This window comes from Lepeophtheirus salmonis, chromosome 4 (genome assembly GCF_016086655.4).
Source record: "Lepeophtheirus salmonis chromosome 4, UVic_Lsal_1.4, whole genome shotgun sequence".
Taxonomy (NCBI): Eukaryota; Metazoa; Arthropoda; class Copepoda; order Siphonostomatoida; family Caligidae; genus Lepeophtheirus; species Lepeophtheirus salmonis.
The window spans coordinates 44,198,230-44,215,641 of record NC_052134.2 but is presented as its reverse complement, the minus strand read 5'-3'; the positions used below and the strand labels follow the sequence as shown (position 1 = coordinate 44,215,641).

The window sequence follows — 17,412 nt, the reverse complement described above, 5'->3', positions numbered from 1 at the left end:
AGTCAACTTTTGTAATTCTGGCTTTAACCCATTGCAGTCGATATGTTAATTAATTTACCCACTACATAAAAGCATTAGATTTTCAACCTCTATTCAACATTTATTAATTAATTTTAGTTGATCTTTCATCCTGATAACTTTTCTAAGAATTATATCAAAAATAAAGGTATAAATTATTTACTTAGCTCTTGCATTTTTCAAGCGTCTATCACGAATCGAGGATGTTGTTCAGATCAAAGTTATAAATTCTAGGAAAAGACGAATATCTCGTCAAGTATAATGTATAATATCAATTATAAATCTTTTTGTGATCCTTGATCGTACGTAAGATAAATTTTTAATCATTTCCATTAATTTTATACATTTTTATTTCATTTTGAAATTAGATGGTTAAAAAATTAATCCCTTGCCAGTACGGTAAGGATACTGGTTTAACATTATATATTGTTAAAATAGGAAATATTTCACGATTAACGAGATTTTAGAGACAGTTTCAAAGATGTTTCATTTCCTAAGGCAAGAAGGTGGAATAGTTTTGAAAACAAGTATTATAACCTGATAACTTATGATAGCGTTTCTACATACAACAAGGACATAGGAGGAGTTGATCTTTTAGATGCAATAAAAACTGTCTATGGACGAAGAATTAAATGACGGAAAGGATGATTGACTGTACTTGGTGCCTCTGTTATTCATTCTTAGTGACTCCTCAAGGTTATAAGAAAATATCTGCCTTGTTTATAATTTTTCCACCATATTGATGCGGCCTTCATCTATTTTTGAGAGGAGTAGGAAGAAAAAGCTTGAAAGCCTACATTAGCCTTCCCATTTTAAAGTCTACCCTCAGTTAAGACGTTGTATAGCTCCAATGTGTAAGGGAAAAGCGAAATTTGGTGTTCTAGATGCAATATTGTGCTACATCCACATTGATCATATAATAATAGATATTATACTTGTAGCAATGATATTTTTTATTGAAATTTTGTTCATGTAAATACAAAATGAACCTATTTTAATATACTTTTCAGGATTGAATCCAATCATTTAATAACACATATATCTTCAAACTATATTTATCTTATTACATATATATATATAGATAGACTCGCGATAGGTTAATTAATTGTATGGCTCCTATAAGGGTCCAAAGGATCTTTTGAGATTTTTTAATAAATATTATTCCCTTATTTCAGTGATCAATAGATAAACTGTATCCCCGAATTATTTGAATGCACTAAATAATTATAACCAGTAATGGTTTAAAGCTTTTCCTTACTTTAAAACTACAGAGTTGAACTACTGGCTATACTATAGGATAGCGATACAGTTAGTCTGTCCAAGTTTCAATATTGTCATAAAAAATATAAATATTGTAACTTCTTATGTAATTCAAGATACGATTGTTATAATTTAATTATCTCTTTCATTTTTTTTTACTATACTATGAATCTTAAGATAGAAAAAATAACCTTAAATATTTATAAAAACTGGTAATTGAAAAACATTATATATCTACGAATATTAAATAGAGTCAGACATTTTTTTTACTAACCTATGTTTAATTTGCTACGATATAATCTTTTCAATAAATCAAATATATGATTTTTAACTACTTTATTTGAACAATGAGTTTTAAATAGTTAAAGTAAAATAATCGGTACTTCAAAATGATCAGTCTGATTTAAAAAAAATGGAAATTGACTATAATTATTTGTCCAAGAATATTAACACTCCATTTTGAGAAAAAACAATCGAGTTTGTTTAATCTACAAGATTTGAAAATAAGCAAAGTATTTTCTTTTTGTAAATGGCCATTTGTTAAAAAATCGTTTATTTCCCATATTCATTAATCAAAAGAAAAAAAAACATTTTCTGGATTGTTAAAGATACATGTGATACCATTTGAAGTTTCTATTATTCTCACTCAAACTAATTAAAGATGTACAATATATATACAAATCTATAACTTTGTATCAGCACGTCTCATTCTGTGAATTGACAATTTTGAGGAAAAATAAATGGAGTTGTATAATATATGACCTTTGACTAACACAATACTTTTTGTTGTAGCAATTTACATGTACAGTGTTATTTATTTTCCAAAGCTGTCGTAAGCGTAAGTTCTTGTTGGATTTGTAATATATTCCTATGTACTTTCTGCATACGCATTAGGCTATGTCTATATTTCCTTCATTTTATAGCTCCTTGCAGTTAATCTAATGAAACGTCATGAGAATTTAGCTGTTTTTCTACAAAAAAAAATTCAAATTGTCTAGAATACCATGTGGATTTTCGGTTTCTTTTTTTTGTTTTCCGGACAACTCATACAACCAAGATCAAATTTTCATAAAATTTAAAAACATTTTTCAAGTTATTCTACTAATAAAGAAGAGAAAAAGGTATCGACGTACTCAAGCTCTTGAATGAACACGTTTTTATTACCACAAAAACAGTTTAATTTTAGTTTTCTTTTTAAAAGCCATTATATACATAAATAAAGTTACTTAGGGGTTATTCTTTTGGAAATTTGATCTTTACTTCAACATTATGCTATAAAATTTTTGACATCAATCGAATTACTTTATAGACGTCAAATCATTTTCATTATTAAATTAGAAATCTTGTTATAAAAAAAATAAAGTTTAAGTATTTTTAGTAACATTTCATTCATATGCAATTCAAATAACCGCCAAAAAGACGTCAATCAATAATGAACGAAAATGGATTGCTGCAATATTCTGAATATTTTGTTTGATAGTAAATCCTATTATGCAACATTAATAGTACTATTTAAGAGGGGAGGGGTTTGTATTTGTGATATAGACAAGGAATTTTATTTTTCTTGTGTTAACTCAATTAAATAAGCAAATTTTTAGCATCAAGGTTACACCGTAGTTAATAAACTGGTCCATTTATAGATATTGAGCACTCATAGGATTAAAATATGAATTTGGTTGAACTTACAAAATTTCAACAAGTTTGGAAAGTTTTTTTTATAATATTTTTTTCCTATTTCATCATCTTCCAACCACAAGTTGATATGATTAAATGTTTTTATAACTTTTAAAAAAGTAAATTCCATTTAAAAAATAATACTATTTTGTTCTTTAATTAGTTATTTTAATCTAAATAGAATAGGAGTGAAGGATATTTTTTTCAACCTATTGCTCACTGCACGCACTACCTATTTGTATTTTTTTAATTAATTGTCAAATCGTTAATGGAAAAAGTATACAAAATTACGTGGAGGACTTTGATCTTTCATTTAAGGTTTGTTTAATAAGCTCAAATAGATATTTTTGTTACATTAAGAGATTGTATTTCTTTTTAACAAAATACAAATTTTTTTTTTTTAAATAATACTTTATTTTTTGTCTGAAAAAAGCATCAAATTGACAAAACTATAAATTACTTAAATTCAAAGAATGTTGTTAATATTAAAACAGCCCTTTAGTGGTAATATCAATATGAATCGTGCCAATGTATTGCATCTACTTCCCTCATTGATGGAAAGTGCGATGAAATTTCCTGTAATCATCTGATTTTTTGACAGCATGTAACACTTACATACATGTAGTCATAAACAATATAGCATAACAAACAAAACGACAACTACGAATTAAAAATAAGCTGATTTTTTGTTTTTGTATCATTCTTACATTCAATCAATTTCCATCAACAAGCTTCTAAGCAACTATGTGATAAAATAGAATAATGTTTTACTCAATATTTACTCATTATTCAATAATTGAAATCTTTGATTAACCAATTATAATTATATTTTTATAAAACTAAGAAAATCTAAGTTGATGCTTGTACAAAAAATATTACTGACAGAGTGTAAATTCAGAAAGTAAGTAACATCTGAGAAGTGAATGAGTGATTATTCTTCGAAAGAGGGGAAGCAGAAGGTGTAAAAACTAGCTAGAAAGGTTATGTAATTCAACTTACTCGCGTATCAATTAACCCCTCCCCCTAATATTATTTTTTCTTTTTGCACGTTTTTTTCTTACTCTTCAAAAGAAAAGCAATATAAGATGATTTTTCTCGAAATGGAGTCTGAAAAACTTTCTGTACTCTTGGACAATTTTAGTATGATTAATTTTTTGAAGGCCCCGTAAATTGAAAATACAATAACCTAATCTTCATTGTCACAATGTATTCGAATTGCCTTATTGTGGGCAAATTGAATCACACAAATAGTATGAAGAATCCAAAGTATGCATAGTTTAAATTATTCTTTTGTATATTAACTCAGTTTGAATGAAAATACTAATTTGACTAAAATGTGTCTTTAAAATCTGGAGCTGTATACAGAGTGAGGGCCCTAAACTTGCAGTAAAATAAATAAATGACAAAAAACGTTATTTTTATTGAATTAATAAAAGACAGCTCAAAACTATTTTTTGATGTATTGATAGCTATTTTTTTTAATCAATATCTCCTCCTTCAAAAGAAAAAACCAGCCTTGAGACGCCGGTGACCAGATTGGCAACTCATGACGATGAACACCGTGTCCATGGCGTACCAAACTGTCGGTATGGCAGCTCAGAGCATATCCAAATATGGATGAAAGGTCCCGCAAACTTTTTTCTCCAAGACATCCCAAAATACAAAGTTCATGGAGTTGACGTCAGGGCTTTAGGAGTGACAAATTGAGGCAAGCCAAAAGTCAGCCATTTTGTTGATTTGGAAGTTTTGGGTCTTCTCCACTTGATAGGATTATAATGTACTTGGTAATATGGAAAGCAGTCCGCATGGAGATGCTAATAGTCTTTGTAGTCTTTCCAGTACTGACACCGGCGTGGATGAGATCGGACACGAGTTGCCTTTTTTGTTCTTACTCAAACATTTTTACACTTAGAGCCATGAGAATCCAACAAAACTTGTTTATTTTTGTTTCAGCTGTCATTTGGTATAACGGGATGGAATTGTTATAAATGGCTACTTCATTTTTTGGGTCAAAAAAGTTTAATCGTCATTTCTTCTTTTCTTGCTTTTTGTTTAAGATTTTTTTTTGTCTTAGCTCACGATGTAAAGAGAAACCAGGGACCAAACAGTGTGTTGATATATGTATTAATGAAGCTCAGAAACTATTTTCTTATAGTTATAACTTAGTAGTTATACAAGTGTTATTGTATTGATATATATGTACTTTTGAAAGTTTCAATTAATATCATATATTATAAGTTTTCTTAGAAAAGTAAATAAAATATATATATTTAATATGTCAAATAAAGACTTGGATAACTCAATATAAGAACTTCAAGAAGAGAATTCTCTTTTTTTTTTCCTATTCAAACTCTTTTCCGTAAGGACGACGATCTTTCCTCTTTCTCTACGCAAATAACATAAAAAGAAGATTTTGTTCTTCTTCTTCTTCTTATGATTATTGTACATCACAGCTTTTTTTTCACTTGTTTATTTTTATACAAAAAATTTTAGTTGTAATTTATCGGTAGTAAGTGTTAGACCTTTGGTTATTTTTTTTTATTAATAAAAAGATACAATTTCATTACAAGTCAAATAATGAATTATGAGGAGCACGACAAGGAATTTTGACCATCAATGAAACTAGGAAGGTAACTTTGGGTAAGTTTTTTTTTGATTTTTTTATTAAGGGGTAATTTTTGCAATAATTACATTAATGCATGTATTTTATTTTCTACCTAAAAAAAAATTTTTCTAAACTATTATTTTTAACTTTATTTTATTTAAATTGAATTACTTTCTTAGAAGAACAAAATGTAACACGTGTTGTAGGGATAACCAAGCTGTTGCATATTAATATGTATTTAAAAAAAGTTTATTTTTTTGAATTTATTTACACTCATAAATTCTCAACTTTGAGGATAAACATATTAATAAATCAACCATCACAATATACTTTGGCCATAAATAAGCCTATTAGCTCCTAAACCTCAGACTTTCACCTCCAAATTAAAACACGAGTAAATTCTTAGGGTGTTCAACCGCCGCCCCAACATATTGTAACAATTCAAAACTTTCTTTTACTATTATAGTTTTTAAATAGGATACACTAATCACTTGGCCGTAAGCAGGGGATGGGATGTAGGAGTTGTACCCATCACCCTCAATTAAGAAATTATTGCCTGTTACTAGAATTTTTTTTATTAGGGGAAACTATGAGGCAAGCCAAATAATTTGATATTTGAAATTTTTTTGCATAATTCATTATTTGTAAATTGTTTGGGATTTTCGATGTTTTTTTCCAAAAAATTTAATATTTGAAATTTAATTATTTAAAATTTAATTTTCGTGATTAAACGTAGATTTTAAAATCTTATTTCAATATAGTTTAATTTTTTGTGAATAGCTATAGATCTTTGAAATTTTTTATAAAAAAAAAAATATTTTTTGCGAGTAGCTATGAATGCTCGAAATTTTTCATAAAAAAATTAATTTGATCAATAGCTATGGATTTTTAATTTTTTTTTCAGAAAATTTTATTTCTACAAAAATTAATTTTCTGCGAGCAACAATGGATTTTTGATTTTATTTTTCTAAATTTTTTGGGGAATAACAATGGATTTGTGAGAAAAAAAATCAAATACCTATCCTTCTAAAAATATAATCCTGTGTACGCTCTTGTATCATCATTGAATACTTTCTAGCACCGTAATTTAAACCAGGGAGTAATGTTGTGAAACATCTCACACTCCCTATCTATTTTCTTGTTTCGTAATCATGGTTGGGGGTAAAGAAATAGTCAGAATGGATAAAATCTTCTTTTAAACCTCAATTATTTATTTCCGCAATATGTAAATAACTCATAAACTGAAGGGGTACCACCGAAATAAAAAAAATTGGGTTTAGAAAGTGTATGATGAATTGGCTTATTAATACAAAATGAGTTAGACCCTTCTCTCTGTTTCTTCTATGATGAAAGGTTGCGAGATACACTAAAAATTACTAACTGTATATTGTATATTTGAAAATGTACTCGCAAAAAGGTTTTATCTCTTAAAAATTGATATTTTAGAAAACTAACACTTTTTTTACCTATGTAGTTCCTACATATGAGACTCTAATCATCATTGAACAAATTGAAAACATTTTTTTCACAAACTTTCACACCTGTGAATATTGTTCAGTTAATCTTTGTTTGGGACTGAAGACCTTCAAGTCAAGACCAGTTCTTTTCTTCATATCAAATAAAAATCATAATTGTGAAATATTGATTATTCATTTCAAAATATGTTTGTAACTAATCATGTACAAACCAAAAATTGGATAAGTGAATGAGAAATTTCAAACTTACTTTAAAGTTGGAACAAATTTATTGGGTATATTAAAATTTAAGTAAATGTCTAAAACACCCATAACTGTTATTAAAAGTTCTATAAATATTTGACAAAACATATTGATATTAAATATAAGAAATTTATCAACAATAAACGAATAATTGTTGTTCCATTTTTTTTTTTTTTGGGGGAGAGAAGTTTCTAAGTCCAAGTCCTTTCCAGACTTATTAATGTAAAAAACTTTTCAAGACAAAAAGTTATTCAAGGACTACTTAACTAAAAAAAATAATCAAACAAAATGTCTTTAATTAATTAATAAAAGTGATATTTGTTATTGCGCTTAGTGCATCGAATTTTATGGTCCTTTCTTAATAAAGTCTATTAAAATAATATGACTTTGACAGAGAGGGGGTAATAATTTATAAATGGTAATTATAAAAAAAACCACTCACTAAGTAAAAATATTTGCATACGCGTATGTTGTACTACAACATCAAATCAATCCGAGATAGACACGTTATTCGTAAAAGAAGAAAAAAAATATACACAAAATGGTTTAACTAAAAGTTAAGTATTTTAATTCTTGATAAGAAGAAAACTTTTGTAAAAACAAGTTGTGTTGAAACTTTTTCAAAAATCAAGTTCTTCTTTTATACCAATTTTTTTTTTTTGATACTAGAGACTACATTCTTACACTAACATTAGAGTTTATATTGCAGTTAGCTGTTGGTTTGTCTTTTTTTAATGTTCTTTTAATTTGTCAGATGGAGTCACACTGATAGATTATAAGTAAACATTATTTTATTTTCATTTGTATTGATTGGTTGAATTCATATTCGCTATTGTTATCCCTCCGTTACTGCCCTTTAAATGCTGACACGGGTACTTCCAGGGGTTGTCTTGCCAATCAGGCATTAAAATGTATAGGTGAATAAAATAAATCTATAATTTGAACATAATGGGTGCAATATCTGATGCTATAAATATTAGGGAACTAATTGAACCCTTTCTACCAGTTTACTTTATACCATAGAATTCCTAACGAAAAATAGTTGTTGATGAATATAATATTATTTTTTGTTTCATTTCTACAAAAAATGGAATTTGAACATTATTTTCTTATTCTTTTTTTTTGGATAAAAGGTTGCAAGATGCAGTAAAAATATCGCAATTATATTACATATTATTAAATATAATCAAAAATCTCATTTACCAGCGTTGTAAAACTTATTCAAAAACATTCGTATAATCCTTTCTAGGACCAATTTATATGTTACATTTTTTTCTATTATTTACTGTAGCTAAAGTAACTCTTTGAAAAGATGCAAGATGGCAGTTAAATAATTATGTAACAAAAACTTGTGGACCAACATTATGTTCAATCATTGATCAAAAAGATAAAAAAACAATGACTCAGGACGGGACTTTTTGTTGGAGTGCAAGGAGAATTGGGCTTGTTTCATAATTTTTTTAAAAACCCTATCTGTATTCAAGCCAATAGTTAATTTATCGCATTGATATATTCGTTTTATTTTTCCTGAGAACAATGTCTCTCAATCAGCTATTCTAAAAACCTATGTGCTCCGCAGATCACTTCTTTTTTATTTCTACATTTTTTTAATGGAAAATTTCATTTATGAGAAGAACAAGCTTACACTAAATACAAGAATTAGAGTATGTGGATAAATACAATAAACCCAAATGAAATAATGAAATAAAATATCATGATAATATAATCAACATTCTTCATTCTGCTCATGTTTTCGGCGTTACATCTGATTGTCAGCAACCATAGAGGGATCTTCGTGTGTGAAATCCGAGCTTAAGAGAAGGGTAAAGTTATTTCGGAAGGCTTAGGCCTTCATGAATATCTCTATACTTGCGGTCCAACCTTAATTAAATGTAACAATACAATATGAGGAATGGACCAATTAGCTAGAATTTGCTAACATTTTGACCTTGTTGTCAATATATCCTTGATAATATTGCAGAGGGATTCAAAATACGTTTTGTTTATCTTTGTGCATCGTAGAACATTGTGAAATGATCCTTAAGAGATTACAAAAATAGTAAGTAAAATATTTAGTTGACCATATCTTATTTTTTGTAATAAATTAACAAAGATGGTGACATGGATTCCAGACTTGAAAGCTAGCTTTTACTGAACTCAAGAAAAACTTTAACAATACATAAATTATAATGATCCTATATGATATTAGAATAATAGACATGAAATAAATTATAAAAAAAATAAGGGGCTTGATAAAAGTACTAAAGGACTAAGAGTTTTGTTCAAAACATAAGGCTGGACTTGGATTTGTAGTATTAAACAAACTTTATTCCACCTCTGTTCAGTGATAAAAAGGTTTAGAATCATTGTTCTAAAGTTGCTTCACTTTGTAAATATGAAAAGTATTGGTAAAATATGCATTTTTGAATGATATATTTTTAAATAATGAGTTATGTTCCATTTTATTAAATATATTTCTCTTTTTTTAATTTAATACTTTATTAATATACTATCAATAGGGCCTTTATTGAATTATCACGTCACATTGTTACATATTTAATCAAAACCATGAGCCCAGGGTTCATTTTGAAGTATTTGGAAGGAGCCTAAAGGCTTTTTGAAGTGTTATGTGGTGGTTTTTAAAACTCCTAGTGTCTTTGCCGTAACCTTAATGAGTACATGGACCTGGGGCTCATTTTGAAGTATTTGGAGTGTCTAAATGCATAGTGAAGTTGCTGTAGGGGTTTTAACCGACATGGTTTCCCTGCCGTAGTCTTAATCAACCCATAGGGTCTAGGTTCATTTTGAAGAATTGGAGGGGACCTAAATTAATTTTGAAGTGGGGGCTGTTGTTTTTACCCTTTTTGATAATCCTACTTTGCTCTTAATTAATCCATGGTCTTGGAATTAATATTTAAGTATTTGCAGAGGGCATACATGAATTTTGAAGTGGCGGCTTTGGTTTAAAACCGGCTTGATGGCCCTACTTGTACTATTACACAAAACAAGTTTTGCACCGAAATATTTTGATTTTGTTTGTAAATGAAGGGATATTTTTCCCATTAATAAATTTTCACACTGGCAATTTTCTCCTGGACAATTGTCCTTAATCGCATTTTACTCAAGGGCAATTTTCCTTGGACGATATTACTGATTTAGTAAATCCATAAATTATTAAAGTTTGGGATTCCAAACAGTTGTTGCTTTAACAGTTACTACATTTTAACGGATTATCATCTCAATTCTAAAGGTTCTGATCCAATTTCCAATAAGTTGTTCGATTATGCTGAAATTCCACCCCCTCTTGCATAAATTTTTCATAAATTCACCATGTAATACCTTTAAAAAAAACAGAGGGAGGTAGAAGTAGGCCAGTATTTGGAAAAAAAAATACTACTTCTTATCTTACTAGGATATAAGCCGGAATTTCTACAATTTAAATCCTCAATTCTACACCGAGTCCAAAAGGAAGTTACACGTTCAACTACAAGCCAATCCTTAGTGTTGTGACTTCCCATTTTTACTGCATTAGTGATTACTTTTTATGTAGATGTTCTTGCTTAAGAAATAAAAGAAAAAAATTTAACAGTATATAACATAAAAAACTATTTTCCAGTTGCAAATACAAAAAGTCATTGGATTGTTTAATGTCTTGTTGAAAAAAAAAAAAAAAAGTTTAGTGATAAGCTTGTTAGACAATCGCCAAGCTAGTGCAATACCCAAAAAATATTCCACAGTTTATTTTAGATTTTCTCTTGACTTCAAAAAGCCAGAAGGGTAAAGAGTCATTGAGCTCTTTCAGGACACAGTTGATAAATAATGGCAATTCAATCTTTTGGGTTGGTCAGTACAAATTCATAGTTTACGAACCTGTTTTATTATCTGACCTACTCTGACAACAGGTTAAGGGTAACCCGCTTTTCTATGTTTACGTTGAGCATTATTATACACTCTCAATCTCAGCTGACGAAAGGGAAATGAACTTTTGAAGAAAAAAAAAACTTATAGTAGATAGCCTTATGAATTGTTCTTACTGCCAAGTGAGAACTATTTTGAAAATACGGTTCAATACATCCATAGAGAAATAAAAATATAGCGTTGCCGGTTTAGCTTAGTTAGGCTGACAGAAAATAAATATTCTGATCTTTAAATAGTTTAACATAGCTATTTTGTTTTGTCCACTTTTAAATATTATGTTAAAAATCCGGAGGAAAAGAATCACCCTATTAAATTGTCGGCTGTTTCTACAAAATACTACTCCTTAAACAACTGAAGGCTGACCTTTGCATACCACTCAAAAGATAAATAAAGCCCAAATTTAGCTGGTTTTTATTTTAATTAGTCAATCCTACAAACCGGTCTTTTTCTTTTTAGTATAAACCTAATCAAATATTGACGAGCCTAAAGTGTTTCACAATAAAAAGACGATCTTACTTCATGGACCATGTTCAAATGACATTCAAAATGAAAAAATAGTCGTTTCAGTACATAATTCAAATATTAAGAAATATATTTAAATACGAGATAAACAAAACTAAGAGTAGTGATTAACTTTAGTTCGCAAGTCGGTTCAGACCTGTTATTCATGATATCCCTAATAAATATAGCATGAATATATGTGTGTGCTAAGTATCAAGATATGTGTATGATATTAAATTTTTCTCCAGTAGATGCTATTATAATAAAATAACAATAATAATCATTTTAATAAAATAATCTCAATTATAGTCATATAAGATAAATATTTTGATATTAAAAATAGGAATTTTTTTAGAAAAAAAGCATTATTACTTTTTTTAATAAATGGATTGACATTAAATGTATTTTATATATTTATTTTTTTATAAATAATTATTATTGATTGCAAATATTACTACAAGGATATTCATTATAAATATGTAAAATGTAAAGGATCCCATCTTTATTATATCACTAAACCTACCCAGTAATGTATGTTTTGTCCGTATCAAAGTCCGCGCATCAAGGGAGTCACGGCGAACCCAATTTTTGATAATTTACAATTATCATGTTCCTAAGGTAATTCTATATTTTGATTATTTATTGTTTATTTAGTTTCAGTTTTAGAGTGGAGGGGGAGAGTAAATTTTTTGAAATAATTAATAGTTTAAGTTATGATTCTTGTTTATTTTCTTAAATTTTTCAAACAAAGAATATCTTAGATTGTTCTTTATTCTTATTCGGACTCTTTATTATTACAAACAATCTACAGAGTGGGTACTTAAAACTAGCAGTAGCATTTATTTTTTTATTTTCTTTCCTCATTTTTAGTTATGAGATTTTATTAGCCATCAAATGATAGCTAAAACAAAAATAAACATGTTTTGTTTTCATCCCATGTCTGTATGTCTTTCAAATATTGAAGCAACAAGAAAAAACCCAATGTACGTGCCGTGCCATCTTCTCTGCATGTGCTGAAAAGCTTGTAGAGACTGTTGGCATCTTCATACATACTTCTTACAACATAAAGAAGTATATACATATAAGAAGAACCTAAACTTTAGCAGAAACAATATGGCAAATTTCTGGCATTCGTCGATGTAGCCCACCTCCAACCTTACTTTAATCCTCTAGCCTCTCAGTTTAGGGCATCTTAGAGACAAATAACTAATGCAACCTCTCATCGAAAAATTGGATTTTCTCAGATCTACCATCATGGCCTTAAAGGACGCCACAGACAATGCCTTCACTGTCAAAAGCTACCATGATTTTAATGTTTGTCATTGAATAAAAATATTTAGCTAATTATGTTATTTAAACATATCACAAATTGGTTAAGAGTTGTCTTTTCTTGAGTTTATAAATATCATATTTTTCGTAAATTAGTGATGCTATTGCCAGGATTGGGTCCCCACTCTGAATTTTAAATTTCAACGTGATAAAATTTATTAATTTTGATAATATAATTTCATAAACAAATAATATTTACTTGAAATAGATGAGTGTCTGCGCCTAAAAGTTGCAGTCAATCAATTTGGCATCATGATTGTAGAGGGGATGAGGCAAAAGCATCAAGAAAGAGTTGAAAAGTGCACAAAAGATGGGTTTTTTTCCTTAATGTTGTCAAAAATGGCCTCACCACCCTCACAACTCTTTTTTTACACACTTAGTTGATAGCTCTCTAGATAGTTTGGTGTGAAATCCCGTGATCTCTTGCATGATCCTTCATGGAATTGAGGGGATTTTCCTGGGCTGTTTTATTTAACTCTTTCGGGCCAAGTGTGGCCTCTTTGAGAGAGCCATTTCTTCTTTCACAAGTCTTATACTTGGTTATTGCAAAGACGGGGGTCCTTGAGATGCCGAACTGCATTGAGTGCAGTAATAGAAATTTGTCGATCATATTCAAGTGTCATTTTCTAGATTTGTACGTAAGCTAAAGAGTTCAGTTTTTTTTTTTGTTTTTTTTTTGTAAATGAATATTTATGCTTGAATATATCGAAATATGAATTATTTCAAGGACTTCAACTTTAGTAATTATTGAATTACTAAATGCTCAGATTTCAATGGATCACCCGATATATTGTATATATATTTATCTTAATTGGATAACCAATTTTCCTCTTTTTACAACCTCAAGTTGGCTTGTTCTATTTATACTCTAATAAAAGAGGCAACATGTTTAAAAAATAAACAGACTTTTATCTCCAAAATATTCACTCATATATTCACCTTCAATCAAAAAATGACTAGAAATGGGACCTATTTGTAGAGTATTTGGAAAAATAACTGAAACATGTATCTACAAAATATCATCCTATACAATAACGAAAGTCAAAAAATGTTCAAAGCACATGTAGACAATTTTATGCCGATCAGTATTCAATGTAATTATATTTTTCCCATTGATATTACTATCATCTATTTCCTTTGAGTCTCAAAGTCAGCCATGAAACTTGAGATACCTGCAATAACTAATAATTTTTCTTTTCAACATTAAGTCATTTTTGTAAAAATACTGAAAAAATTAAAATGGCAAAATCTACGAAAAAAGACATACAAATAAATTATTATGAAATTCATTTTGAAGGCGTCAAAAATAATTGCATATATAGATCAAATATAAACCAAAATATATGCTAAAAGCTGTTCCAAAGTTTGATTTGCTGAAAATGGTAAATATGTTAATACTTATTCAATTAAAATAATCTCAAAAAGATTTCTTTTTTAATTAAAAACTTAAACTTTATGAATAAAGTGTAATTGAACTATGCAATATTTTTAATTTTTAAATAGTACATTTATTAAAAAAAATTACTCTATATTTCGTTGTCAACTGTTGATATTTTAGTACTCAATAGGTGTTAAGTAAATATACTCTTATTATTTGCTATCCATTGATAAGTTCTGATCTTCCATCACTCTAGTCAAAAACTTATTTTGTACTAGATACAGATGGTTTGTTTTTTATTAAATTCAACTTTGAAGAAAAGGAAAATGATCTATACAAATCCAAATTTATTGGTTGGTGGCCTACACAGAAAAATATTTGATTAATTATCTATGAATCTTCATAACTTAATAAATATGTTAAACTGTTTTTTTAAAGCAACACATCTTAAATAATTTTTAAATATTAATTTTTGGAATTTGTGTTTTTTAACTTATGAAAATGTATGTCTTCAATCTACGCAAAACTGTAATTTTTATAATTGTCATCCAAAATTGGAAGGCGTTTATTAGACATCCAATGAAGGGGTCCATTTTCGTTCTTTTTTTTGGTATTCACAAGGCATGTTCCCAATTTATATTTATATATGATTATGGAAACACAAGCATACAAAATATATATAATGCTTTTTTGTCATATTTTGATATTTCAAGGCGAAAAAGCACCAAATAATATTTAAGGCTAAATAAAATAGACTTTAAAAACACTTTTGACGCTACAAAACCATAAATTTCGGGGAAAAATGGTGAGCGTCCTGGTTTTTTTAGGTAAAACTAATCATAAATAGTCCATAACATTCCAAGGGTAAAAAAAGTTTATATTTTTTCGACTGCTGTTATCGAAAAATAGTCCAATAGAGCAGTTTTAAAATATCAAGGCTATTCTCTGAGAGACACCAAGTTAGAAATAATAATTGTAAATAGCCAGGATCGAAACTCAGGCCTATATTTAAAAAAAGGAGTGGGAGAATAATTAGAGAAGCATAATAATAAAATAAAGATAAACTCTTATAAATATATTAGTTTTTATAACATCCATTTATATTAAAATAGTTGCATCTACTAGTATTGGACGAACTAGGTCCACAAAATTTCATAAACAAATATAAAGTGAATTAAAAGTCAAATTTCAATTGAATAAATATTTGTATAACAACTTGGAGCCAACAAAGAAGCCTTTATGCACTACATTTATGTAATCAAATACTATCGTTAAATTATTAATTCCCATGCCCCCCATAAAAGTAGACTAATTTCCTTGTTATAATTAATAGACATATTATAATTGGGAGTGGTTTGCTATGCCCCTACATGAAGAAATGTCAGTCTCTGGGGTCAACAAAGGGCAAGGGGTAAAATTGAATAGGTTTCATGTTTCTTTCGAGTGACATGTCTGAAGTAGGTTCCTGTTGGTTCGTTTGGTGAAAGAATGTTATATGTTGACCCAGGAAAAAGGCTTCCTGGTCTTTTTGTGTAAAATCCTTATGTTAATTTTTAGAAATTTGTAAGTATAACGGATTCAAGCTTGTCCTTGACATTCCAGAGTGGGGTTATTTATTGATTTTGCACACATGATAATTAATATTATAACCACGAGCTTCACAACTCACTCAATTAGGCCTTCTAATAAACAAATACACACAAAAAACCCTATACTCTTAGTCTAAAAAGGGGTTTAAAAAAAACTAACCATTGAGAAGAGTTGGGGAACAATTCAATGATAATCAGTCTGTTTCTTTGTCTTTTTTGTAAAAAGATTGCCAATTACAATACAAATAACATGCTTGCTACGATATTTTTGTCAAAAAAACTTTCTTAAGAAAGATTTCACTAATTCTTATTTAATTTAAAGGTTAAACCGTTATTGAATATCTATAGCTGGTTTTTTTTTTCAAATATTATTAGGTAAAAATCTGAATTAAAAAAGCAAGTAAGCATTTTTCAAACAAAAAAAGCATTTGTTAACTGTATTTATCTATTTTGTCAATCAATTTTTTATAGACTTTATAATAAAGGAATTATTCTTGGAAAACGTATGACTCAGCACTTTTAACAATATCCATGTATATGTTGTTGAATAACTTAGAGCTTTTATGAAATTAAGTAGTAGTATTTATCGTGAGTTTCAGTAGTCCTCTCCTACCTTTTCCTCAATGACATCCTTGCATAGAGTTGTAAAAATATGATTTGCTGGTATTTATAAAAAGACAATAATTGGCATGGTAACCCTTAATATTTGAGGAATGTTAATGAGGTGAATAGCAACCAGTTTTGACGTTCTATTACATTACATGAGACGAAGGAAATGTGCACTAAGGTTATGCTCCTTAATTAGTAAATGGATCGGTAAATATTAGTCGGATATCAATCTTGAATTCTACTCTGAGTCTACAAAAGATTTAAAATGGGTTATAAAATATATTCAATGTACATTAAATACATTTATAAAAAGTTTTTCTTTTTTGAAATAAAAACGTTTTCTAATTTAAAATATGCATTGTTCTAAAAGTAAAAAAACTATAATATATTTAGATCTCGAAGTACTAACATAGCATTATCTCTCCTTCACAAAACAAGAAATATTTTAAATCACAAAACATTTTCATTTTGAAACGAAGATTTCTAGAATGTTGAAAATTATAGTGTGCAAAGCTTTTACAAATAAATTGTGGTTGCACGCATCAGGGATGTGACATATAGGAATCCCCTCAAAACAATTAATGTTGACTTATTCGTGAGCACTTTATACTAAGATGTAGTCTCTTATAGGATGAAAGAATAATAAGAAAAGGTATGGAAATAGATAAACAGTATTAGGTTTGCCAATCATAAGACTATGGTGCGTATATAAAGTCATAATTTTTACAACTTTACTTATGTGCAACAATTTTTGGACTTTATCTATAAGGAAAGGTAAAAAAAATATCTTAATGATAACATATTAAATATATA

At 28.4% G+C, this 17,412-nt stretch overlaps 1 protein-coding gene across 1 annotated transcript in view; it reads left to right on the top strand.

Moving 5' to 3' along the window:
• Positions 1–5,401: 5,401 nt before the first annotated feature.
• The window catches only part of LOC121116041 (metabotropic glutamate receptor 2-like), a 148,741-nt gene continuing 136,730 nt past the window's right edge, over positions 5,402–17,412 (top strand). The window contains 1 exon segment of the mRNA XM_040710240.2: positions 5,402–5,592. The gene's annotated coding sequence lies outside the window, so the exon portion shown is untranslated.